Here is a 27,400-nt window from a genome sequence, read left to right as displayed (position 1 = left end):
TCACTAGCTTCGGCATGGCTTCCCTTTTCTTTATAACTATTCTGTCAAGCCTGCCTTCCTCCAGCGTTAAGGAGGGGCTGGGGAAGGAAGCGTTGCCTTTTGTTCTTTCCTCTGACAGACACAAAGGTTTAAGGCTGACTGCACTGGCAACCCCAGATTGTGTGCCCCTAATACTAAAGCTGTCATCTTCGAACATGGAGGAAGTTGTGGTTTGCTTCTCAGGTACAATTTCTAGAGGGTGTGCACGAAGGGGTGAATAGTGCATAAAAAGTGCATATTTAATTAGCAGTTAATCTAGCAGCTTGTTGATCAAGATGAGAAAAACTTATTGGTCTGTGGAATCAAGTGTTTTCATACAAAATTTAGTGTTAAACTGGGAGAAGTACCATAAAATAGTTCAATGTGCAAGACCCACATGAAAATGTTAAAACGAGTGGTTGTGTTAAGAAACTTGCATACTTAATGAAGGAGTGTGTGAAAAGCAGTAACCATAGGCTCACAGATCAATTTTTACAGAGTTCTGCTTGAAAAACGCGTTTCCTGTGTGCAGCTTTGGAGGGGGGAAGTTTTTTTAATCTAAGAAAATTAAACATAATTTTTTTAAATAAACCAAGCCCTTTTTGAAGAGGGGCCGCTGACTTTTATGAATCAGCCCTGGCAGTGCCCAGCCTTCTCTTGACTCAGTCACTGAGCTCTCTTTTTAGCCTGTGCAGAAACTAGTTTGGGGAGAGGTGTGCTGAGAACTGAGCTTTATTTCAAAAACGATTCTATTTTTTAAAAGCTCTATTTTTAAAACGGAGCAGTTTTGGTGGCTAAATTGTGTCACAGTTCACTCCCTGCAGACAGAAGCTTAAACAAATAGTAAGTCAGTAGGCATTCCTCACTTCCTTGGTTGTTAGTCAGAATTGTTAAATCCTGAAATGTGTTATCATCTTAAGGGGAAACCTTTAGTTCCTCACAGGTGACCCTCAGTATAGAATGTGTGAATTCAAGCAGAAAAGAACAAAGCTCTGGCCTCCATCCTCATGTCAGATGGCATCTCTTTTCTTGGATGTCCCAGCCTAAGAGGAATTCCTTAGGTGCATTAAAATAAATTTCCCTTCTTTTTTCTCCCCTTACCAGGTGGGGAGGGAAGGAGATAGGAGGACCCCAAGTTTCTCATAAACAATAAAAAGATGATTTTTGTTTCTCCTTCAACATCCTCTAATTCATGTATTTTCACATACGTAGTGCGTTCAAAATGCAGAAGATGTGTAGATTGTCAGGGCAGTGGCGTTTCTGCACGAGCGTGTGTGAAATAGTCGGGAGCCAGGTGGTGATTTTCTAATGAGAAAATCGCTGCATTCTAGGTATGCTACTACCAGAATTTCTCTCCCAATTACTTTTTGAACTTACTACTCTTCACTCCATGTTCTGTGTATTATTGTGATTTAGAGAAAAGATACTTTTGGAGGAGTTAGGAGCACATCTTCTCTGCATTGTGAAGAAATAAAAGATACATTATATAAAAACACTCAGAAACAGGTAATCTCTTTTAGTTTTCTTAAATAACATCCCTCTCCTCCATTTTAACATGTTTTTTGGGTCCTATACTAGAGGATCAAGTCTAAGGAAATTTGTTTTCTGTCAAATGCTCTTAACATAGTATACGAGTATGTTTAGTAATGAATTGAAAAAAAAATAATATTCTTAATTGTTTCAGTCTGTATGTCACTGAAATATGAGGGAAACCAAAGTCATGTCAGGAAGTTTTTTAATTGCAGTGAATGCATCATGAGTCTCTTTTGTCTTTTCAGCTAAATCCATATGTTACCTGAAAACAGGACCTGTAGTATCCCAGTATGTGGTCTTTCTGACACACATTGAGCACTCATAGGAAATTATTTGTTGTTGTTGCTGTTTTGTAGGTCAATAACAGTTGAACACTGGCAATTTCATATGATTCCAACTTTAGTAACAAGTATTTTTGCCAATAATAATCTTTCCACAAGTATAGGGTGGGTTTAAGACAATCATATTTCAAAAGCAATGGCCTATTTGGACAAAAAGAAATACTCATGTGGTCATCTTTAAGTTCTGTTGGAAATTTCTGAAAGAAAATATTTATAAATGTTTTTAGTGTTTTTAAACCTGGTGTCTAATTTAGATAACTTTTTATGTCAAATTTGACAGTCATGTTTAGCTACACTGGATGTTTTCCCTGGAATAGTCAAATGACTCTTCTAGGCCAGTGATTTTCAACTGGTGTGCCGCAAGAATTTTTAAAACATGCTATACCTGACTATTTTGTCAGGGGCGCTGACCTCTCTTCCCTTAGACTGTCAAATAGAAAAATGACGACAGCCAACACAACAACAGCTGTTCAGTGTGAATGAATCAAAGTGATACCTTTTTCTTTTTGTCAGATAAGCAAAAAATATATTTTCTGGTGTGTCACAGAGTTTTAGTGTTTAGTTTATGTGTGCCATGAGATGAAAAAGGTCGAAAATTGTTGTTCTAGGATAATGGATGTTCACATCTGAAATAAGTAAAAAGGAGGAAGTAAATTAAGGGATAAATGTAAATTTTCAGTTTTAAAGAGAGGTGCTTAGTTATTCTCTTTGACTAGATCCCAGTTTCCTGACTCTCAGAACTGACTTTTTACCTTGTCATTTTAAATTATTTTCTCCCTGTATAGTTTTCTCACATGTGACTTCAAAGATTCACTAAGGAAAGCCTTTTCTTTCTGCCCTAAGTCGTGTGCATAAGCCAGCCAAAATAGTCTGAAACCTGACAATGTCGACATTTTATTTAATTCTCCTAATGAACCTTCAAGTTAGATGGTATCACCTTCATTTTGTCATTAAAGAAACGGGTTCAGAAGAGTTTTTTGCCCAAGATCAGCAGGAGGTAGAGAGTCAGGTTCAAACTTAGTTGTAACTCCAAACCCATAGTTTCCCCACACCAATTGCCTCCATAAACTTTGGTATATTAATCATTCTACTATCATGTCTCTGATACTGCTTCATATGTTTCTTCTAGAGGGTGGGCCCCTCGTAGTACAGTCTTCCCCCTGCTAAAAGTGTTCAGGGACCTATCTGTATCAGTGTACCAGCTGATGTTGGAGAGGCTACGTTGGGCTTCAGTGACTTTTTTTTTTGAAGACTTTTTCAGTGCATTTGTGCATTTCATGATGGGTGATTTATGAGTGCACCTGCCCACACCATGCTGAGTGTTTAGCAGTTTTTGGCCAAAAAATGACATGACCCCTGTGCCCTACCCTTCCCGACCTCAGCCCGAGTAACTTTTTTTGTTTCCGGAATGAAAATAGTCCTCAAAGGGAAACATTTTGCTGATGTAGAAGAAGTGAAACAAAAAACAGCAGAAGCACTAAGAGGCATCAAAATCTACAAGTTCAGAAACTGTTTTGAACATCCCTGGCTGGTGTGGCTCTGTGGATTGAGTGCCCACCTGCAAACCAAAGGGTCTCCGGTTAGATTCCCAGTCAGGGGACATGCTTGGGTTATGGGCCAGGTCCCCAGTAGGGGGTGCTCAAGAGGCAACCACACACTGATGTTTCTCTCCCCCTCTTTCTTCTTCCCTTCCCCATCTCAAGAGATATGCAATATGGAGAGTAATTTGAAGGTGACTGAAGTTTAAACATGTAAGAATAAATACACAATTTTTCATAAATAAATTCTGGTTTTGGGGGCCCCCTCATTTTTGATAGTGTCCTGTTATTTGGTATCAGCTTGGTATCAGCTTAAGAAACTTAAGATTTAGAGAAATGTTCATCATAATTTGAATTCTTAATAAAACTGCTGTGTTTCCAAAAGTAGTTTCCTTTAAATTTTTACCTGATTTCTTTTGGTTTTATGGCCCATGATAATATACATGACTGGCTTAAGCTTTCTGTGAATGTATGGGGTGGGGCAAACATAGGTTTACAGTTCATATAGAAAATAATACAACAATTAATAAATAATAAACTTTTGTGTACTCACAACTGTAAACCTACTTTTGCCCCACCCTGTTTTCTTACTAGTAAAAAGAATAGGTATCTCTTTATTTCTATTTTAATTAAATTATTAATAATTAGGGTCTTGTTAAAGTATTTTGATGGCTAAATGGTAAATTTATGTATATTTTACCACAATTTTAAAAAAGTATTATGACTCTAACAATAAGTACTGTATAGCTACAGAAAAGTAGTATTTTATGTAATTAACTCAAATACATAGGCAAGGGAGTCAGTAACAGATGGATATGTTTAAAAATAAAAATGTATACACAATGTATTTTTTATTGCTGTTTTTATTTAATTAATTTTCTCAAAGTTACTTCAGACATCAACTAGCTTCATACTTGGAAATATTTTTTATATTTATATTTTGCTAGCAGTTAAATGCAACATCTTCCTGTTAATCATTACCCCACTATCAGGAGGCTTAAATTAGGTAGTATTGTCATCAGCATTTAGGATCGTTCAGATCTACTACATAACCGAAAAGGGAAAACGGATGCCTTCCCTTTGTCGTGTGAAATGAGACCCTGAGTAAAATCAGTTACTGTGTTGTAGGTGTGGTAGGAATGGGTAAGGAATAGAGAATGGCATTCCTATTCACACATATTGGCAATAATAGGTTAAGATAGAGAAACTAATTTAGAAGTATGTGTATTATAACTGAAATATTTTTGTGATATTGATACCAGTGTGAATTTTAAAAATATCAAAAAGTTATTGACTGTAGATCTGAGAATGGAATATGCTACTGAGAGAAGATAGTTAAATATACTTAGAAGTGTGATTGCTTTTTTGTTTTTTAAGTACGCAACTATAATTTGGTGTTGATTTGAGTATCATTTTCTGGAGAGAGATGACTGAAACAGATGATTCTTTGAAGTCAGAATACAATTACTGTGGGCTACTAGTTTTGAAGATCAATGAGCTTATATACTTGAAAATGCTTTGAAAAGTGTCACTATAATAATTTCAGAATTTAAGGTGATATTTTCATTACTAGGTCATTCTGTAAGTATTTTTGAAAAGAGGCGATTGTTTTTAAAACTATACTGTGAAACACACACACTTAGGCAACAGCATCTACCCTCTGCCCCTGGGAACAGGACGTCTACCCTCTGCCCCTGGGAAGAGAAAGTGGGAGGCTTGGTTTGGAGGTGGGGGTGAAACTCACTTTTTATTGAAACTTCACAGTGTAGAAGTGAATTTTAGGCTCATTCTTCCTCCGTGAAAACCATCACCAATAATTTACTTAAAAATTAATCATTGGAAGATGATTTTTCTGGGCTTGGTACTTCCAACCATCCACGTTGTTCACAGATCAAAGATAATCTTTGTGTGTGACACATAAGTTTGTGGTGTAGAGTTCCTAACCCTTTGAAAATTATTCAAGTGAACCTCTTCGGAGCAAGTTAACACTACTACTCTGAGGGCACATTTTGGGACCAGTGTATAAAGGCAGGAGGAACACATTTCACTTGTTACATCTATATGTAGAGAAACTGCATGTAATACTTACTAATATGAAATATTCTGATCTGTTATTTATCACTTTGGCTTACATAAGAAAGTGAAAAGAATTTGCTCTTTTGGACACCCTGGGTTAGTTACGACTTAACTTCTACTTTTATATACATGGACCTGTGACAGAATCCTGCAAAACGTGTTGAATAAGAATAAAATAATACAAATAGAACTTGCCTTGTGGTAACACGGGAAATCTCAATTAAATCCTAATCTGTTCATCAAATATTTTACAAGAAGCAGATCACTTTGTCTTTACTGGAAGTTTAGTGTTTGACAAGAATCTCTATTAAAGTCAGCAGTATCTAAAGTCCGTGTTAAAGTCAGCGGCATCTAAAATCCAAAGATAGTACAAATAATGGACATTTCATAACTTTCCTTTTCGTTTAATAAAATTTATCTCAAAGGTGTTTGTCGCTAAAATTGAGTAAATCATGGCTGGATATGTCTTAGGACAAGTGATTTGACCTCTCTGGAGCTTTCTTTGCATTTGAAAAGCATTATCTAGGATCCCTCAAAATATAAAATTATGATCTGTTGTATGTGGGCCAGGTTATAGTTCTAAGAAAAATGACTTCAGATGGCAAACACCAGAGAAGACATCCAGTTTTATACCAGGAGGGATCTAATTTTATACAGTTGTTCTTAGCAAAAGTGAATAACTTCATGACTTTAATGGATTTAGAGTTTAGTTTCGAGCCAGTTCTGATCATTCAGATTTGAGAAGAGTAAGTGAACTTAGTGAGTTAGTCATACACTTACATATTAGAGTCCAGGTGCTGAAAAGATACACATTTCTTCTACACCTTCCTTTGCAGGAGAAAATTTGGAATTACTTTATGAAAACAGACATTCCTGCCAATGGAAATTTACCTTATATACAACAAATTTTTCTTCATGTGATGTTATATTGGAACCCACATCTTTTTTCTTAGACAAAAACCACTCCTCATACTCTTCAGGAAAAGTTAATCATAACTGGGAAGATAAGAGATATAAAAACTAAAATAAACTTTTTATGAAATTAATAATAAGTAATACACATTTTGAAGAGGTAATTAATTCCTCCTTTGAGCCTGAGATGGGTTTGAAAAGCCCCATAGAGGAAGTGAGATTTTAGCTGGACCTAAAGGATTTAGATCAGTGCTTCTCAACTTTTCCTTTCCCTGACACCCCCAATATGCCTGAAGAATGTGACTTAGGATCAAGGTAGTGGTAATTTGGGAGGTGACTTAAAAAATACCTCACAGTCTGATATATACTCCTGGAGGAACCTCATTCCTTTGCAAACCATTGATTTAGATGGAGGACATGAGGAAAATATTCCAGCAAGGGGGGCAAGATCACCAGATATGTTTTTGTTGAGAGGGAGAGGCATGTCACACTTCATATCACATTTAGGGAGTTCTAATGTGAATATCCTTTCAAAATCTAATCTTAGAGTGAGTTTATATTTTCTTTGGGGAAATTCAGCAAGGTAGTGGGGGTTGCCAAACTACATGCCTTATCTTCTGTGGAGTGAACACTGGGATAAATCTGGGAAACACTCTTCTTGATAGTATATATGGGCTGTTTAATATTCCTTCTAAGTATATGGAAATTTAACTGCAAAGTCTTAACATACTTGTCTAACATTCTTTTTCTGTCTTCTAATAATTTGAAGATGGATATTGAAATGATACAAACAATGAGTATAACTGCCCTGTTCCCTTTTTTGGTGCAGTGTGTGTGTATATGTTGAGACTTAGGAAACTAGTCACAAAGTTTAGTCTCAATTAACAAATTCTCTTTGGACACAATTGGAAGTCTGACCCAATCTATTCAGTATCTGTTCACTGGTGAATGATTGATTTTTGAGTCTTATGAAGTGATGTTATTGATCACTGTTTTCAAATAACACCCAACCATTGGGACTTCAAGATCTTTTAGAGCATATACTATAAAGTGTATGTACGCGGTCTGTCCGGAAAAAGTCCAGAGAATGGTTTGCTGACATCATGTAACGTGGCAGTCAAGGAGAGAGGACTGAAATGTGCACGCAAGAACCATGACAACTTCACTGTACTAGTCAGTGGGACAGTAGACGCCCATTGATTGAATATGTGTACTATGTGGCTGTCACATTTAAAATGACTGAGCAAGGAGAGCAACGAATCTGCATCCAATTTTGCACTAAGCCTGAACATTCCTCCATGGAAACTATTTGGATGATTCTGAAGGCCACAGCTATGGGCTGCTGGTGATTGACAACTTCATCTTGACAATGCGCCCATTCACGCATCACATCTTGAGCGAATTTTTTGGTGAAACATCAAATCATCCAGGTGGCTCAGCCCTGCTACAGCCCACATTTGGTGCCCTGTGACTTCTGTCTTTTCCCCAAACTAAAATCACCTTTGAAAGGGAAGAGATTTCATGTAGTCGACAGGATTCAGGAAAATACGACAGGGCAGCGGATGGCAATTGGGAGAACTGTGTGAGGTCCCAAGTACCTCCTTTGAAGGGGACTGAGGCATCATTATCCTATGTACAATGTTTCTTGTATCTTGTATCTTCTTCAATAAATGTCTCTATTTTTCATATTGCATGGGTGGATACCTTCTGGACAGACCTTGTATATTCTAACTTGTAGAGAAGTTGGAACATAGTAAATGGAGATGGTAGGTTGTGTATGAAGATAAGTATCTACTTTATTTCTTACTATTCTTTTCCATTATCATAGCATTCAAACTGGACCTCTTCCTTGCTGTTTTTAAAGTGCACCACAGTTCTGCCTTAGGTCTGTAGTGCTTGTTTTTCCTCTGCCTTTTTCTCCAAGTACCTGTGTGGGTTGCTCTCCTACACTTGAGGTCTCAGACTAGAGGTCATTTTTCAGCAAGATTTTGACTGGCTTTTTACTTTAAAATAATAAAACCACTTCCTAAACACACACTTTCCCCCAGCATCCATTATCTCCTGTCTGTTTTTCTTTTTTCTCTTCCAGTGTATTTGTCATCATCTTATACACTATATATTTTTTTTGTTCCCTCCTTCCCCCCAGCTAAACCATATGAAAAGGACGTTTATCTATTTTGTTAACTTCTATATCCAGGAACATAGAATAGTGTCTGGTACCTGGTAAGTGTTAAATAAATACTTGTTTCATGGATGAATAAGTGGATCAACAAATCAGTGTTTCTCTCTGTCTCCTCCCCCTTCCTCTCTCTAAAATCAGTTTTTTAAAGATTTTATTTGTTTATTTTTACAGAGAGGGGAAGGGAGGGAGGAGGAGAGAAACATCAGTGTGTGGTTGCCTCTTGAGCACCCCCTGCTGGGGACCTGGCCTGCACCGCAGGCATGTGCCCTAACTGGGAATCGAACCAGCAACCCTTTGTTTTGCAGGCCAGCACTCAATCCACTGAGCCACACCAGTCAGGGCTCAAATCAGTGTGTGTTTGTTTGTTTTTTTTTTAAGTGGCTAATAACCTTGTCTACTTTCTTCCATCTGTTCCCGTACTACCTACTGCTACCATCCTCACCTCTGGCTACTTCTAACTAACCAGCCTTCTTCCTGTTACAGAGTAATCTCATGTCTGATAAAACTTGTTATTCAGCAGACACCAAGTAAATACTCATTTAAATCTCTGCTAGTATTCTTTCCCAGATAGCAGACAAGTCTAAAAGTCAGAAATGGCAATAAATTGACAACCTCACTCTGGTTCTTGAATTACAGGTATCCACATTACTAAATTAATCTTGTTGATGTGGTGAGAAGAGCCCAGAATTAGAAACCCAGAGTTTTTCTATTCTGTATAATTTTAGACAAATACTTCTCTGTATTTCAGTTCCTGAATCTTAAAATGACAATGATATTTATACTTATTATCTCAAAGGAACAAGTAAACAATAGATGTGAATATGTTTGGAATGGTATTTAAAACTCTTAAATACAAGGTAATATTCCAGCCCACATTTTACAACTATCAAGTACTTTCAAACAGTCAAAGCCACTAAGTGGCTTTCAGTCCTTTTCTTCTGTTTAGATGCATGTTGGAATGTAGAGTTTCACCCCACGTCCCAATTATATAAAGCTCTGTGTCAAGGAGTGGTAACCTGCCACATTTAATAAGTTCTATATCTTGTGAAAAAATTATCACAAAATAAATTCTAGCGCTGTAGTGACTTGGAACATTTTCTGTATTCTGACTGAATTTTTCTAGACTTTGAGCTTTAGGAAATTGTTTCTCTGTTGATTTTGTCATATAGACTCCTGCACAAACATCAATGCTTAGAAACATTTTAATGAAATTTCCTTTCTGTTATTCAATGAGAAAATACATTTAGGTATTGAGATAATATAGAGACAGGGATCTAACATCTTTCAGAATCTTGCTAAACTGAGAAAAGGACTCATACTTCATTCATATGAAAAGAATAATGACTCAATATTTGCGTTGTCACTGGATTTGCAGACCTAACCCAGCTATCGTGTTAACAGCAAAAACATGTTTGTGTTTGACTTGGTGAAGTTTAAAGTATACACAGTGGCTTTAAGATCCACCTTGCCTATTTTTTAAGTTAAGCGAAAGGACAAAAGGCTGGTATAAAATAGCTTATCTTAAGGGACAGTCTAAGTGGAATTCCCCGTTGTGGTTTCAAAATTAGCTGACTGTTTAAACAACTTTTCATCTTCTGTCATTAAAGTTGTCAAGGATAGTGCTTTAGCTATGACACATGTAAGGTCTTTCTACCAAAGCTTCCAACTATTTCCAGTGTCTATCCTGAAATAAAAAAGGAAGTAACATACCATAGCTCATATAATAAACAAATGGTATTCAACAACCACCTGAGAAGTCATAGGAACGATAATGGCTCACATGCCCAAGAGACGCCCCTCTCCCCTTTTTCCAGTTCCTTTTACTCCAGTAAAAGTGTTCCGCATAAGAGTCAAGAAAGACTAAGCAGTGAGAAGACACTGTTACGTCTCTTGAGTACTATTCTAATTCTACAGCTTCGAAGACTTGAAAACACAGGCCCTCACTTTGGTAGTGTTGCTAATTTCACCTGTGTCACTCCTCTGCGTATGCTTTGCTCAGGTCTCCACTGTCTTCCATATTGCTAAATACAATGATGAGTTCTTAGTTCTCAACTTGATTTTCAGCAACATTTGGCATGTTGGTTGGTGTATCCTCAGTGAAACACTGAGTTTCTGGTACCTTCTTCCCTCCCTTGTTCTCTTGGTTTTCACCCTTCTCAGTTAATGGCACCTCCATCGTTCAGGGCCCAAATCTTTGAGTCATCTGTGAGGCCTCTCTCACTCCCAATGTATCTTCAGGTTCTGTTGGTCCACTTTTAAATATATCTAAAATTTGCCTATTTCTGGTCTCACTGCCATCCTCTTTCACCTGTATTTTTGCATTAACCTCCTAACTAGGCTCTCAGCATCCACTCTTACCCCAATAGAATTTATCCTTGTCACAAGAAACAAGCCAGATGATGTCATTCTTAGGATCACAACCGTCCAGTGTTTTCCTTTTTCACTGAATTTTAAATGGTCTTTTGGGCCCTACATAATCTATCTGTCTGTCCATGAACTGTTCTGACCTCATTCTCTTCTCCCCCTTGCTCATTCTACTCTAGCCATACTGGCCCCCTTGCTGTTCCTAGAACATACCAAGCATATTCCTTCTTCCCTCAGAACCCTTGCCCTCTGCCTGGAACCCCTTCCTCCAGATAACTACCTATACCAGTCATTTGCTCATTGCTTTGAAGTCTTTGCTTAAATGTCATCTTCTCAGGTGTGTTCAATGAGACTTACCCTGAGCTCTCTAAAATATAAACTTACAGTGTCCACTTGCTTTATTTTTTTATCCCCAGCATTTATTACCTTCTAATATACTATAACTCTAATATATTATAATCTACTAATTTATCTTGTCTGTTCGTTCTTCATACCCCAGACCAGGAGTGTAAACTCTTGGACAGTTTTTGTCTGTTTTGTTTATTCATGTATCCCCAGAACCTAGAATATAGTGGATGCTTAGTTCCTATTTACTGAACACATGAATGAACCATTTATTTGAAAAAAAAATGTAAGGGGAAGAAAGCCATCCTGAATTAAGAATATAATATTCCATGGAGCACTGTATTTCATTATCAAATAGGAATCTTGGTGTTGAACTGTTTTGAAGTGATTTCATCATTTCCCTTCTATGTAACAACAAAACCCTAATCTTTTGCCGAGTCTTTATTTTTAGCTCATTTTTTAAATAAATAATAAATCCCTGGAGATTTCTTCTTACCAACAAAAAAAGTCAAAGTAATTCACATTTTGTATTCCATTTGATTCTATGAAATAGATAGAATAAATGTTATTTTTCCAGTTTGTATAAGATTTCAATATTTCTTATAACTGTGATTTTAGTTAAATTTAATAAGACATTAACATAGAAATATCTCCTGTTTTGGTAACAAATACCAAATTCCTTAAGAAGCTTAAATTTTAGTTGGGAAGTCAAGCACAAAAAAAGACAAAACTAAGTTCTAATTAATTGAAATGAAATATAGGCTGTATACTACAGTGCTCTGAGAACTTAAAGGTAAGCGAGGAGAGCTTGAGGAAGATGGGCCCGTATAGGACAATGGGCAGAGAGCTAGTGAGAGGAGAGGAGACAAAGAATCAGTCCACAGTTGTCTGTTTTCTTCTCGGCAGTACCCCTAGAACTTGGAAGGGTCACGCACACAGTCTGTCTGTTTATCGAATGGATGAATGTGATCTGAGAGCATAGTGCCCTACACGATCATGAAAACAGCTAGGCCAACGGAGTACGAGTATGTGCTGGCAAAAAAAACATACAGAGCTGTTTGCTGAAGTGAAGTCTGGAGTGTTTCAATGCCAGGATAAAGATTTCAGGCCAGTGTGGTTAAGTGTTTGCAGTCCAGCCCACGTCCCAGAGGACTTTATGCGAGGGTGAGACTGTAGGTGCATTCGTACTGTGTACTATAATAGTCACTAGCCACGTGTGGCTGTTGAGCACTTGAACTGTAGCTAGTATGACTGAGAAACTGATTTTTAAATTTTATTTAATTTTAATTTAAATAGCCACCTGTAGTTAGTGGCTACCATATTGAACAGTGCTTGATAATATTGGATGGTTTGGAGATGAGCAGACTAGGATTGAGAGAACAAATGTAGACTTTTAGAGTAAGCCAGCCATTAATGATGAAAAGGAAGAATAACCACTATGTAGGAGGAGGGATCAACAGAATTTAATAAAAATAAGATGAAAGGTTTGTATTTTAAGCCAAGACTGTGGGTAATAAGGAATAGAGTTGTTAAGAAAATGGAATATTTGGAACAAGCTGAAGGGTGGTTTATTGGTTTGGATGTAAGTTCAAGTTTGAGTATGTCTTTGGTGAAGACAGAATGGTTAAGTAGAGAGATTTTTGTATTTGGAAATAGGGAATTTGGGGTTAGGAAATAGAGCATGGTGGTGACATTAGTCCTGGAAGTAATGAGTAGAAGGAAGAGTTGTGAGCAAGTAATAAAGGAATGAAGGTGGCCATTAGTGTCAGCTGCCAAAGAGAAATTAAAGATGAAGACTGACTCAACTTAGAGCTATAGATTTAGAGAGGACTGTTTTCTAATGCATGCATTTTACAAATAAGGAAAGTGTTGCTCAGTCATGTGAAACTAAATGCTTAAATATACACAACTTAATGTCAGATCGAGGGCTTGAACCTCAATTCTCTCTGCTGACCCCTTCGACTTACTGCTTTCCCACTGTGTTGACAAAACAATAAAGTCTTACTGAGAAATATAATTTCAGTAGAGTAGGGTAGAAGCTAGATAACAGAGTGATAAGAAATTGATATATGCAGTGGAGAAGGGGAAATAGTAAGTGTGGGCAGCTTCCTTTGAGAAGCCTGGCAATGAAAAGAGGGAATGAAATGGGGTACACTTGGAAGAGGCAGTAAAATCAAACCAAAGTTTTCTTGGTTCAGAAATATCATTGAATAAATTGTTCTGGCATGACAGGCAGGGATGAAGGCGGTAAACGGTTATTATCTTCCTCTTACTGCTGCCTAGGAAGATGAAGTTAATTGATCCGAAAGTGTAGGATATATCATCGGTGGAGCCGAAAATAGCCCTTAGATCTGCTGAAACTATTAATGACCAAACCTTTTGATTGTGTGTATGCAGGAAAACTCATGCTTTATTGCACATTTTTCTGTTTTGGTTTAGATATAGATTATTCGTGTGATTGGCATTTTACTTGAAAATTTATGACTTTATATTTCCTGTTATTCTTTAGGCTGCTTGATCTGCTAAGATATAAAAGGAATTCAGAGAGGCATGTCTTTAGCAGGAAGACTTTAAGTAGGTTCTCTTCATATTTTCTAATTACTTACCCACCACTCTTTGAGGACTTTTATCAGATATTAAAGAACCATCTGTTTTATAAATTAAATGTGCCACAAATGTGTCAGTTACATCTCAGTAAAGCTGGGGTGGGAGAGGGAGAAGTCCCGATTCCTCCATTCCCTGAAAAGCTACCAGAAATTAAACTTTTTTTGCATCTTTAAAATATAATGTGATATTAGAAAGGTAATTTTTCGGGAAATGGTAAATACAGGTGATGAGAATGCAACCTGGAGAAAGAAAAAGTTTAAAATTGTTAAGGACCCGGGAGATTGTTTTATATTATGCTTGTTATTAGAAAAAATTATCTTAAGAGACTTCCTTGGCTTTAGCTCTTTGTGGAAAATTAAATGTTAAAATATAAGCGATCTTTTAATTTTGCAGTGATGCCTTAGCAATAAGATTAGACAAGGGAATTTAAAGCTGGAAATTACATCTTGATGTTTAATTTCTGCTATCAACTAACTCATTTCTCAGAGCACATGACCACTCTTAGCTGATTTGCTATTCGTTCTCTATATTATGACAGAGAATGTTGTGCTTCTGCTGTAAGTCATTGAATTCCAATGAACTGCCAAATCAAGATTCAGTTGTTTAATGCAAAATTCTCAAGAAAAAAACACCCATAAATTGTAAAACAAAACCCTGTTAGGATGTGTTTAAGATGTTTTAATAATTATTTTTAAAAGGATCATATTACCTTGAGAAAGTAGTGTACTCCTGAAAATTATGCTGTTCTACATGAAGATCAGATATTATGAAATTCAACCTATATTGAAAAAAAATGAAAAATTGTCTTTACCCCTTTCACCAAAGAATAAACAAAGGCACAAGCACAATTGCATAGTGATAAAATCATGATTAGGATATGTTTCTTGCTTTTCAAATTCATGTTCTTTTGGTCTTAATATTAAATGAAAATGTTGCTTTGTGTTTAAATTTTGAATTGGTTAGTTTGTATTCCAGACCCCAGTCTATTCATATACTCTGCTATTTAGTATATGAATAGTCTATTTAGACTATTTACCTAAGGATATTGAGAAACTTAAATGCTATAGTTTCGTTTTAGAATAGTTAGGTTTAGAAGAATGTGTCTTGCTTACTTTTTGCTTGCTAAGCGGGGCCTTTAGCCTTGCTGCCCACATGTCTAACAAAAGAATTAGCTAGTCTGTTAGAGAAGAAGAAAAGAGAAGCAAGGAAAATAATTTTCCTTTGGCCAGAAGATAAAACTGGAGCCTTGATGGTTAGGATTTAGGCAACAGCTAAATAGAGGGAAATCAATAGGAAGTAGCGTGTGCTGGTAGGAAGGAGGCATTTGGTTGGGGTTTGGATTGCAAGGCATGCAAAACAAAAGTTCCTGTTTGTTAATGGTATTTCAGCCTCACGTTCCCAGTTGGAATTTAAGTGAGAAATATTGTGATATTTTTCTCTTGTTTAGTGTTTCTGAGGTGTATATGATCTTCCAGCTCCTTCTACTTTTGTTCTTTATTTAAAGACGTAAACCTCTTTGAATCTCATGGAGATAACCAAAGAATATAATCTGACAGAATGAAAGCACAAAAAATGAGATGTAACTGGCCTGTGATACTGTACTAGTTTTAGAAGAGTCAGGAAGTCTTGTTCTGGAATAAGACAACTAGCTTGTTTTGAGGGGGAAGCAGGTATGAGGTCTTTGTCTGCGTCATATTTGGGGAGGTGGGGAACTAAATAAAATAAATAAATAGCTGTGCGCTGAAGTGAGTCTGTTGACCTATCTTAAGTCAGTTAAATGCTTCTGTGCCTGTGCCTGTTCTGAACCCAAACTGGAATCTTGGGAAAAAACCTTGAGATGGTACCTTTCAGTAGTTTCCCCTTAAAGAATTCCCCTTTTGCTTGTTTTAGTATTCTCAGAATACATATGCATTTTTAAAATCAATTCCCCTGGGAAGATTACTGTAAATTGCTTTATAACATGCCATTATTTTTTGTACATTTTTTTCATCAGTGAGGGAAAGATCGTTTTATAGTAGTAGCTATTCTTTATTGGGTGCCTATTGTGTTACAGATACTGTACTCAGCACTTTATGAACAAGATCTCATTGAATCCTCTCGGCTAGTTAAGATTCAGATTGAGACTTGCTCATAGCACATTTAGAGAAAATTGTATGAGCCTTTGAACAGTCGTTAGTGTTTGATCTGTTTTCTTGTTAAATTTGTTTTCTTGTTTAATTTTATGTCCCATCTCCTAACATAGTTCCCTGGCACTAGTAGGTACTTAATAAATGTTTGTTGGCTATCTGTCTGACTTTTTTGACCACATACTTTTTCTTAATGCTGAGCTGCCTTTCTAATAAAGCATGCTCTTCTACAGCATCCAGCACTTTGGGATTTTCTGCTTTTCCTCGTTTTTCTCTGGCCCTTCCTTTTTGGTTGCCCCTCATCCTCTCTTCATCCTTTAAATGTTGATGTTCCTCTCAACACTGGTATAAGCCCTCTTTTATTCTCTCTATACTTCCCATGGGTGATATCTATTTCCTTGGCGTCATTTGCCATTCACATGTGGAAGATGCCCAAATCAATATCCCCAGCTGAGATTTTCCTTCTGAGCTGAGCTTCAGTTCTGTTCATTTTATATTCATTTACTTATTTGTTAATTTATTCAGTAAACATTTATTGAAGATCAACTCTGTACCTTTTACTCAAAGTATAGCAGTGAAAAAGATAAACAAGGTATCAATTTTCATGGAGTTTATATTGTAGGGAATAAACAAGATGACAGATTCTGGTGAGTGCTATGAAGACAGTAAATCAAGGTAATGTGATAAAAGTGGTTAGAAAAGGACTCTGGGGTGATACTTGAGATGGGATCATAAGGCAGAGAACAAGACTGTGTGTTTTAAGGGGATAGGGGATGGGGAATAAAGGGAAGTGGGACTAGTTCCCTAGTCCAAAAGTTGACCAGTGCAGGTAAGATGGTTGATAAAGATGAATAAGGGTGCACATCCTGGAGAAAGTTTTTAGCTGTGCTAAGGAATTTCATTTAATTCTAAAATTCAGTAGGAAGCCCTACCGAATTAACATCCAATTCATATTTTTTAAAAACTCATTCTGGTTACAGTATGGAAAAATGAACTAGGTAATAGAAGTAGATACATGGATTCTGTGGAGGGACATAATGATGTTGTGCAATAGGGTGGTTAACAGTGGAAAGATGGACAGATTTGTGCTGTATTTCGAAGGTGGACTTGTCCGGATTTGGTGATGGATTGATATGGGAAATGAGAAAAAGATCCAGTTGCCTATTTCTGGAATGCATCAGAGTTGCCCAGTATTTAACGTGGTCAAAACTGAACTCATCTTCCCCTCCCTTTTCTTTTCCTAAACCTAGTTCTTTCCCAGTGTTTTCTACTGCCCCTTCCCCACCCAAGAACATTTTTTCATTGCTTTTAGAGAGAGGAAATGAAAGAGAAACATCAAACTGGTTGCCTCCTGTACACACCTGGACTGGGGATCAAACCTGCAACCCTTCAGCTACAGGACAATGATCCAGTCAACTGAACCACAGTGGCCAGGGCTTCCTCACTGTTTCTTATTCAGTGTTTACCCAGTTGCTTAAGACAGAAGCTTAGACATTATTCTTCAATTTCTTGTGTTCTCTTTGTATCCCCCCAACCAATAAAAGTCATTAATTCTATTTCCTAAACATCTCTCAAATAGCAAACATTTGAATGCAGGTGTCTTCGGCCCCAGTGTCACACCTAGATTTCTGCAGCAGTCTCCAGGAGTCTCCAACTGGTCTCCTTGCCTCCTGTAGCATTCCCCCTGTGTAATCCGTTCTGGATGCTGCAAACTCATTTAATTAAGGGTTTTCTCTCCTGAAAATTCTTCATTGGCTCCTGCAGGATAAAGTTAAAACCCCCTTAACATGATCTGTAGAGATTTTTTATGGCCTGGCCTCTGCTTACCTCTTTAGCCTTATCTCTCACCCTTCCCACCATTCCTGTCCACCACCCACACTAAATTACTCTTTGCTCCTCAGTGAGTCATGCTCTTGCTGCCCACTACCCACTCCCCACTCCCCGTCCCCAACAAACAAGCAAACACACAAAATCTCCTGAATGTCCTTGGGTTTCAATTTAGATGTCATTTCTCCAGAGAGACCCTCTGACCCACTAGTTCTAAGTTATTGCCCCGTTTTTGTGTTCTCTTAGCATCCCTACTGCCTCCCCCAAGGGCACTATCTCAGAATTTTGAATTGTCATTGTTTTCCACTAGACTGTAAGCTTCACACTGTCTTCCATTACATTTTCATTTTCTACGTAATTAATAGATACTTGTATATTAAGGTGATCTGTGGTAAGAAAGGTAGTGTATTAATAGAACATAGCATTTTTAGATGTGATAATTTATTCAGCGAACTGGCATTTTCATAGAAAGAATATTCAGTATGTGTAGTTCATAAATAAATGGATACCATTGGCTAAATAATATGCTGATCACTGCCCAAAATAATCTGTGATTTCTGGAAGTGTTACTCTCGTAGACTTTTTGACATGACCCCAGGGGTCCTTATGTAATCAAAAAACCCAAGAGTTTTCTTCTCCAAACCTGGAGTCAGGTATGTTCTTTCAAGGAGCCCTGGTTCCTTTTCTAAGGAACCAGTATGGAAAAATGAACTAGGTAATAGTGAAAAATAGTATTTAGAAACAATTTAGAGCACTGCGTAAGTACTTTGCTATTGAGACAGCTGAAAGAATTTAATATTTCCTTGTAGTTCTAATATACAAAGTATACTAAACATACGTCTTAAAGTCACCTGAAATAATTTTCTGTATTGTTGATTTACCAACTTGATGATGTTGGGCTTATTTGTTTCATTTTTCTTTTTATAGTTTTTTCCATTCTGATTTAATTTGATTTTATAATTACATAAAACATTTATGTGGTACTAAAGTCAAATCTGCAAAACAAGGTACTTTCAGAGAAGTCTAGCTTCTCTCCTAGTCCCTTCCATCCACTTCTTTCTTTCCTCCCCTCCACTAGTAATTTGGGGGCAGGGGATGGCGGGAGAGCTCTTGCTTTCCATTTTTCTTAAAGCATAAAAAAATGTGTAAATATATTCTTATTCCCTCCCCTACCTTCTCTCTCCCACTCTATCTCCCTTACTCCCCCTCTCCCCTTCTCTCTCTCATGCATACACATGCCTCAGAAAAAAAATCAGTATACTGTTCTAGTACATTTTTGTTTTTAATTGATACTCTGGAAATCTCACTATACAGAGATAATCCTCATTCCTTTGTAAAGCTGCATGATATTCTGTTATGGGATTAGACCGTAGTTTATTCCACCAGCTCCCCTTTTTAAGACATTTGAGTTGTTTCCAGTCTTGTGCTATTACAAATACCGTTGCAGTGAATAGGCTTGTTTACATTTTTTTAAATATTATTTACCAATGTGCACTTGGACTAAGTTGCTAGAAGTGGGAATAACTTTACTAGATTCTACGATATTTTCTTCCAGAGGGGTTTTACTAGTTTGCATTCTCACGAACAATATCTGAGAGTTCTTGTTTCCTCACTATCTTACCAACATTTGTGCCAGCCTGATAGGTTAGAAAAAAAAAATTATTGTGAGCAGTGTTGAGCATCATTCATATGTTTATAGCCATTTGTATTTTTCTTTCTGTATTTGTCTTTATAGGGTTATAGATTATTGTCTTTATATAGAAAGGATAACCGTCTTTCTTGTAAAAAAAAAGTGGGGTTTTTTGCATTTTTAATATTTTCTTGTCTTATTTGTCTCCCACACCTGAGTTATTCTTGTTTCGTAATTAAAACGTCTTGTAAATCTGTACTTTCTTATCTGTTCCCATTAGCACTAGTCTAGTTAGGCCAGCGTCACCTCTCACAAGAGTTACCATAGTTTTTTAACTATTTGTCCCCTCCATGTCCAACTTTGCCTTTCCCAAACCCGTCTTTCCATACACCACAGAAATCTTTCTAAACTATGTCTCTTAGAGTCTTTCCCTTTCCATACAACCTTCCGTTGTTCCCTCTGTACTCAGTGAAATGCATACTGCTTAGCTAATTGTTTAAGCTCCTTCCTGACTTAGAGCCAGGTAGCCTCACTTCATCATCCAGTCATCCTAACATTCAGCTAAATCTGAGTGGTTATTGTTTCCTGCACAGGCTCCATATTTGTCCACTCTGTTTTTCACTTAGGTTTTTCTTACAGCCTGGATCACTTTATTCCCCCTTTACCTGCACAGCTCACCGCCGATCACCTTATCCAAATCTTACCCATTCTTTAAGCCAAGAACAGATGCCTTCTTCCTATAATACCTCTTCTTTATTATTCCCACGATTCTCACTAAGGTCAAGTTGATTTTTGAAAGTATTCTAGTTGGGGACCATTAAAATTAAGGAAGTATTAGAGAGATGGCCATCAGAGATCCAGAGAGTGTGGAAAATTACATTCTGGTAGTATCACACTGATAGAAGACTAGTAGCACACACATTTTCTTAATGGATTCAGCTAATCTTCCAGTGGCAGTGGCAGTGCTATTTCTGTTGTCCACGTCTCTTTGTTTTTATTACAGAAGTGATTGTGATTGCTTAGGGGGCCAGAAATTCAATTTTAGCTTTAAACTAGCTATACTTACAGTGTAGGTATACTTAGTTATAGTTGTATAGTATACCTAAGTATACTATACTATACTTAACTAAACTAAATGCATATTTGTACACTTGAAGAAAGTGTACAAATATGCACTTGCACATTCAGTTTTACTGTGTAGAAACCCAAAGCCCAAATTCAGAGTGTATTTCCTATGGATTTGGGTACATTTTCACTCTCTCTAGATTCTTTAAATTGATGAGGTTTTAAAATCAAAATCTGTAGCTTAGTGTTTTGATAGTGTTTAAAATACAGTTGACCCTTGAACACCACAGGTTTGAACTGAGTGGGTTCACTTACATGCGGGGTTTTTTCAATAAATACTATAAATGTATTCTCTTCCATATAATTTTCTTAATAATATATCCCCTCTGGTTTACTTTATTGTAAGAATACAGTATATAATACATATACCATACAAAATATATGTTAATAGACTGCTTATGTTATTGGTAAAAATTCTAGCCATCAGGAGGCTATCAGTAAAGTTTTTGGTGAGTCAAAAAATTATACATAAATTCTTAACTGGCCAGGGAGTGGGGGGCGGGGTATCAGTAACTGCCTCCACCCTGTGTTATTCAAGGGTCAGCTATTTTACATCAAACCTATGTTCTTAATGCCTAAATAAATGTATATTTTTGGTCTTTCTTTTATTTTTTATTTTTTAAGTATATTTTATTGATTATACAGTTGTCCCATTTTCCCCCCTCTGCCCTGCTTTTCCCCCCTTAGTTCATGTCCATGGGTCATACATTTAAGTTCTTTGGCTTCTCCATTTCCTATACTATTCTTAACATCCCCCTATTTTGTACCTTCCAGTTATGCTGCTTATTCCCTATACCTTTTCCCCCATTCTTCTCTCTCCCTGCTGATACCCCTCCAAGTAATCTCCATTTCTGTGATTCTTTTCCTGTTCTAATTGTTTGCTTAGTTTGTTTTTGTTTTTTAGGTTGAGTTGTTGATAGTTGTGAGTTTGTCATTTTACTGTTCATAGTTTTGATCTCTTTCTTAGATAAATCCCTTTAACATTTCATATAAGGATTTGTTGATGATGAACTCCTTTAACTTGTCCTCATCTGGGAAGCACTTTATTTGCCCTTCAATTCTAAATGATAATTTTGCTGGATAGAGTAATCTGGGTTGTAGGTCCCTGTTTTTCATTACTTTGAATACTTCTTTAATACTTTAGTCTTGGGTAATTTAATTGTGATGTGTCTTAGTGTGTGCATCCTTGGGTCCAACTTCTTTGGGACTCTCTGAGCTTCCTGGACTTGCATGTCTATTTCCTTTGCCAAATTGGAGAAGTTTTCCTTCGTTGTTTTTTTCAATTAAGTTTTCAATTTCTTGCTCCTCCTCTTCTCTTTCTGGCACCCCTATATTCAGATGTTGGAATGTTTAAAGTTGACCTAGAGGTTCCTAAGCCTCTCCTCATTTTTTGGTATCTTGTTTCTTCTGTTCTGGTCGAATGTTTATTTCTTCCTTTTGTTCCAAATTGTTGGTTCGAGTCCCAGTTTTCTTCCCTTCATTGTTGGTTCCCTATATATTTTTCTTTATTTTACTTATAGCCTTCACTTCTTCCTTTATTTTGTGTCCCTACTCAGACATTTCTGTGAGTACCCTGATTACCAATGTTTTGAACTCTGCATCTGAAGGTCATCTGTCTCCTTGTTGCTCAGTTCATTTTCTGGAGCTTTGATCTTTTTTTTTCATTTGGGCCATAGTTCTTTGTGTCGGTGCACCTGTTATGTTGTAAGGGGCAGAGACTTAGGTATTTGCCAGGACAGGGCAACCCACTTTGTCGTGTTGTGGTGCTGTATGTGCAGGAGGGGTCCAAGAGAGTATAATGCCACTTGCTTGGCTCTTACCCACTTTCAGTCACTTCCCCTGCTACCCACAAGCAAATTTCACCTTTCTGGTGCTGATTCCCAGGTGGGGGGGGGGTGTACGTTCTAGGATCCCATGGATCTTTCCAGTGAACTCTCCTGTGAGACTGGGAGTTTCTCCCCCCTGGCCCAACCCCCACAGTTTTTACCACCAGAGGTTTTGAGGCTTTAGTTTCCAGCGCTGGAACCTTGGGTTGTGCAGTCTGTGTGGCTCCCCAGTTGTTCCTCCCAGTTTATCCGCACTTATATGTGGGACCGCCTGGTCCAGCAGCCACCGCCTTGCCACGCGTCCTCTCCACCCCAGATGTCCCTCTCTGCCCCTCCTCTCAGTCTGGATGAATATTTCTTTTTTAACTCCTTGGTTGTTGGACTTCCGTACAGTTCAATCTTCTGGCAGTTATGGTTGGTTTTTTTGTTTTTAAATTGGTTGTTGTCCTCTTTTGGTTGTTCAAGGAAGCAAAGCGTATCTACCTATACCTCCATCTTGGCCGGAAATCTTCTAGTCTTTCACTTAATTGGACCTGAGGTAATTACAGAATTCCTTGGAGCCCCCCAAAATTGTGTGCAGACAAAATTGTGTGCTTGCCAATGAAAGAATGTTCCTCTTTAATAATATAAGGGAAGTAAAAGTTCCACTTGCACTAAAATGTAATGCAGGATAGGCCCATTTGAATTATGACAAACATAAAGGGTATGTTGACTAAAATAATCCTTTGGTAATTATAACTTTAGAAAGACTTTTAATTGCCAAAGGAAAGGTAGACAAAATATTCTTCATTGTGTCTAAATAGGCAGCGTTTGTAATTAATAATGAAAAGCATTTAAAAAAATAATTTTGATGTTTTTACCCCTTTTAAAATCGGTATAACTCATGTGCCATAAGAAAAGAAACGTGGTTTTATTCTTGGCTTATTTTTACCTCTGGTCAAGAATAAAAATGTAAAATTTCACATCACTTTAGATGCCAGTGCAAGAACATAAGTGTTTGAGGTCTCACCCAGATTGCTTTACGAAATAGTCAGATTTGACACAGTTGCGAAGGACTTGAAAGAAGGAAGAACAAAATTCCCAGCTTTTATCCTCTTAGCTTCTCCTTGCTCTGTCTCTCAAACTCTGTCACATCCATTACTGTTCACTTATCTTTCCTTCCCTACTAGACGTGAACTCTGTGTGAGGTCAAAGCTGAATCTCACTTATCTCTATATCCCCAGTGAATGCAGGGATAAATCTGGAGTCTAATCCTAGCCATGCTGACAAGCTTCTCTCTTAACCCCAGGCTAATCATAGTATAATTCTTTATGCCCGTTTTCAAAAGAATTAAAGAGAAAAATCGTAGTCTCTTGGAGATGGAAGAGACCTTAAAGGTTATATAACACAGCCCCTTATTTTACAGGTGAAGAAACCCTGCTTTCCTGAGTTTTCAAAATGTGACACCGGAACTAAATAAACAGCAGTGTTATAATTTTCCCCTGTGGGGCAGATTAATTTCATTTGGGACTAAATTTAAAGTCTTCAACCAATCAGATCCATGTTTTCCATTGCAATTTAGTCTCAAATCTCATTTATGAACTAGAAAAAAGAAGGATAATTTAAGTTTCTCAGGGCAGAGGACAGTAGGAGGGGGAAAGAAACATCTAATCAGTGGGGTTTGTGATAAATAGAAACGAAACACCGAGATCAAGTTGCTTAAGTCATTTTCTCTCACCAGGAACTTCTCGCTAAACTAGTTTTTGTTTTATAATGAACTCATGGATACATTAAAGTCCTTATCTAAATATGTGGCAAGGTGGCTCAGTTGGTTGGAGCATCATACCCTGCACAAAAAAGTTTCAGGTTCAATCCCTGGTCAGGGCACACAGGGGAGGCAACAGATCAATGTTTCTCTCCTCTCCTTTCTCTCTCTTTCTCGCCTGCACTCGCTCTCTCGCTCACGTGCGCTCACGCGCGCGCTCTCTCTCTCTCTCTCTCTCTCTCTCTCTCTCTCTCGCTCTCGCTCTCGCTCTCTCTCTCTCCCCCCCTCCTTCCCTCCCTCCCTCTCTCTCCGCTTTCCCCCTTACCCCCTCAACCCTTTTCCTTTCTCTCTAAAATAACTACATGTATCCTCTGGTGAGGATTTAAATAAATAAAATGTGGGCATTTAAATTGATTTTTAGAGAGAGAGAGGGAGAAAAAGGAAGAAAGAAACGTTAAATTGTTGTCTTACCTGTCCATGTATTCATTGGTTGATTCCTATATGTGCCCTGACCAGGAATCAAACCCACAACCTTGGGTATGGGGTCAGTGCTCTAACCAATAAGCCAACTGAGCTACCCAGCCAGGGCAATGTGTAGTAGATATTCTAAAAATGATTTTCAGAAATTGTTTGGATTTGGGGACTGTTAAGTTTTTATTATGTAATAATATTTTCAAACTGGCTTATGAGGGAGAGCTGTGTCCTGGCATCTACTATACCTGGCAAATTGAATTACTTATTTATAAAATTAGAAAGTGATAATTCGCTTTTCAAAGAAGACTTCATTTTTAAAAAGCATTCAAATGAAGTACTTATACATGCTACAGGAAAGAACCTTAAAAATAAGTAAAAAAAGCCAACACAAAAGACCACGTATTACATGATTTCATTTATATGAACTATCCGAAATAGGTGAATCTGTAGATTAGTGTTTTCTTAGGACCAGGAAGGTATGGGGCTAAGGGGTGGGTGCAGGGTTCCTTTTGGAGATGAAGATGTTGATTGTGGTGATGGTTGCACATTTCTGTGACTATACTAAAAACTATTAATTGTACACTTTTATACAGATGAACTATGTGATGTGTGACTTATATCTCAGTAAAACTGTCTTTACAAGCATTTATGAACCATGGCCACTGTGGTTTGGTTGGTGTATCATCCCATAAACCAAAAGGTCACAGGTTCAGTTTCTGAGACCTTAAGTCATGTGCCTAGATTGCAGGTTTGGTCCCCAGTCAGGGTGCATCTCAGGCAACCAACTGATATTTTTCACATCAATATTTCCCTCTTCTCCCTTTTCTCTAAAATCAATAAAGTATGATTTATCGATTTGGATAAAAAAATGAAAATAATAAAAATAAAAATGAAAAGCATTTATCATAAGAACTGTTTAGTGAACATTATGTCATCTAGATTACGATTTGATTTTTTGTAACAGTGGCTAACATTTGCTGATAGCTTATTATGTGCCAGGTATTGTGCTAAATTCTTTAAAGCCTGCCTACATTTTCTTACATTAGGCATTAGTTTCCATGCAGCCTTTCAGCAACACAGTCATCTTTATATTCTCCAAGCATATTATCACAGAGCCTTACAGATGCCAAAAATTCCAAATATTTGAATGAATGGCTGTGTATATGAATGTATGAATGAATGAATTTAGCAGTCTGGCATGGCATCAGAACACATCAGGGCCTTGCTTTCTCCTTACCTTTGTATCAGACTACTCTCAGACCTACTAAGCAATTCTAGATCATATATAGGGATTGGTGTTGTGTCCAGTAGAATTTTTCTGAGTTTATTTTGCCATTTCCATAGAAGTAAGGAAACAGAAGAAAGAGTGGGGCATTTATTGTATTGTTCTCCTTCTCTTTGCTCCTTTATTTCAAGAAGTCAGCAACTCATCTTCAGCTTTCAGTCTTTATGTTTACTATTGGTGGGAGTGATTTAATCTTCCTGCAGTCTTCTAAAGAGAACACTAGCCCAACAGATTTGACTTGAAGCAGTACTCACAATAGCCAAGTGTCTTTTGACAGATGAATGAACAAAATGTGGTCCATACATACAAGGGAATACTATCTAGCCTTTAAAAAGAGGGACATTCTGACACATGACACAACAACCTTGAGAACATGATGCTAAGTGAAAAAGCCAGTCACAGTATAATAAAAACATTCCGCTTAATATGAGGTCCCTAAAGCATTCAGATTTATGGAGACAGAAAGTAGAATGGTGGTTCCGGGAGTTGGGGGTAGGGGAAAATGGGGAGTTGTTTAATGGGTATAGAGTTTCAGTTTTTCAAAATGAACAAGTTCTGGAAATCTGTTGACAACCATGTGACTATGCGTAATACCATCAGACTGTATGTTTAGAAATGATTATGATGGTAAACTTTATAAGTTTTTATCACAGTTTTCAAAACTGAAAAATGTCCCACATAAATGTGTTAAAAACCTTATCACCAAACTCCTGGTCAGGTACATTTTTTTTCTTCTTCATATTTTAGAAGTTTATAGTATTACATTTAATATTTAGGCCTATAGGCATTTGGAGTTAATTTTTGTATAAGATATAAAGTATGTGTTGAGGTTCTTTTCAATTTTTTCCCAGTACCATTCAGTTGACTATTTTTGTGAGGTTCTATTTTTAGATCCCCTGTTCTATTCCATTGATCTCTGTGTCTGCCCTTTTACCAGTACCATACTGTCTTGATTGTGGTAATAAGCCTTAAAGTCAGGTAACCCTGAATTCTAGCTCCTTAAATCCTAATTCTGGCTTCTTGACTTTTCATTTAAATTTTAGTATAAGCTTGATGATATCTACAAAAACTGGCAGGGACTTTGATTTGGGATTGTGTTGACCAAACTGGGGAGACTTGACATCTTAAAACAATTGAGTCTTCTAATACATGACATAGTATATTTCTACATTTATTTAACTCTTCTCTGGTTTCTTTATCAGTATTTTATAATTTTTCACATAGGGATCCTGCACACTCTTTGATAGATTTATGTGTAATTACTCATGGGGGGGTTGTTAACTGTAAGTGGTATTGTTCTTTTTTTAATTTTTTCCTTTATTGAATTTATTGGAGTGATACTGGTTAACAAAATTATACAGGTTTCAGACGCACAGTTCTACAACACATCATTAGTACATTGTATTGTGTGTTCACCACCTCAAGTCAAGTATCTTCCATCACCATT

General features: G+C 37.2%; 1 protein-coding gene across 11 annotated transcripts in view; it reads left to right on the top strand.

Annotated features, from left to right (window-relative positions):
* The window catches only part of TMCC1 (transmembrane and coiled-coil domain family 1), a 221,486-nt gene that overhangs the window by 105,017 nt on the left and 89,069 nt on the right, over positions 1 to 27,400 (top strand). The gene's annotated exons all lie outside the window — the stretch shown is intronic.

The sequence above is a fragment of the Desmodus rotundus genome, chromosome 8, assembly GCF_022682495.2.
Source record: "Desmodus rotundus isolate HL8 chromosome 8, HLdesRot8A.1, whole genome shotgun sequence".
Taxonomy (NCBI): domain Eukaryota; kingdom Metazoa; phylum Chordata; class Mammalia; order Chiroptera; family Phyllostomidae; genus Desmodus; species Desmodus rotundus.
This window is presented reverse-complemented; position numbering and strand designations above follow the sequence as displayed.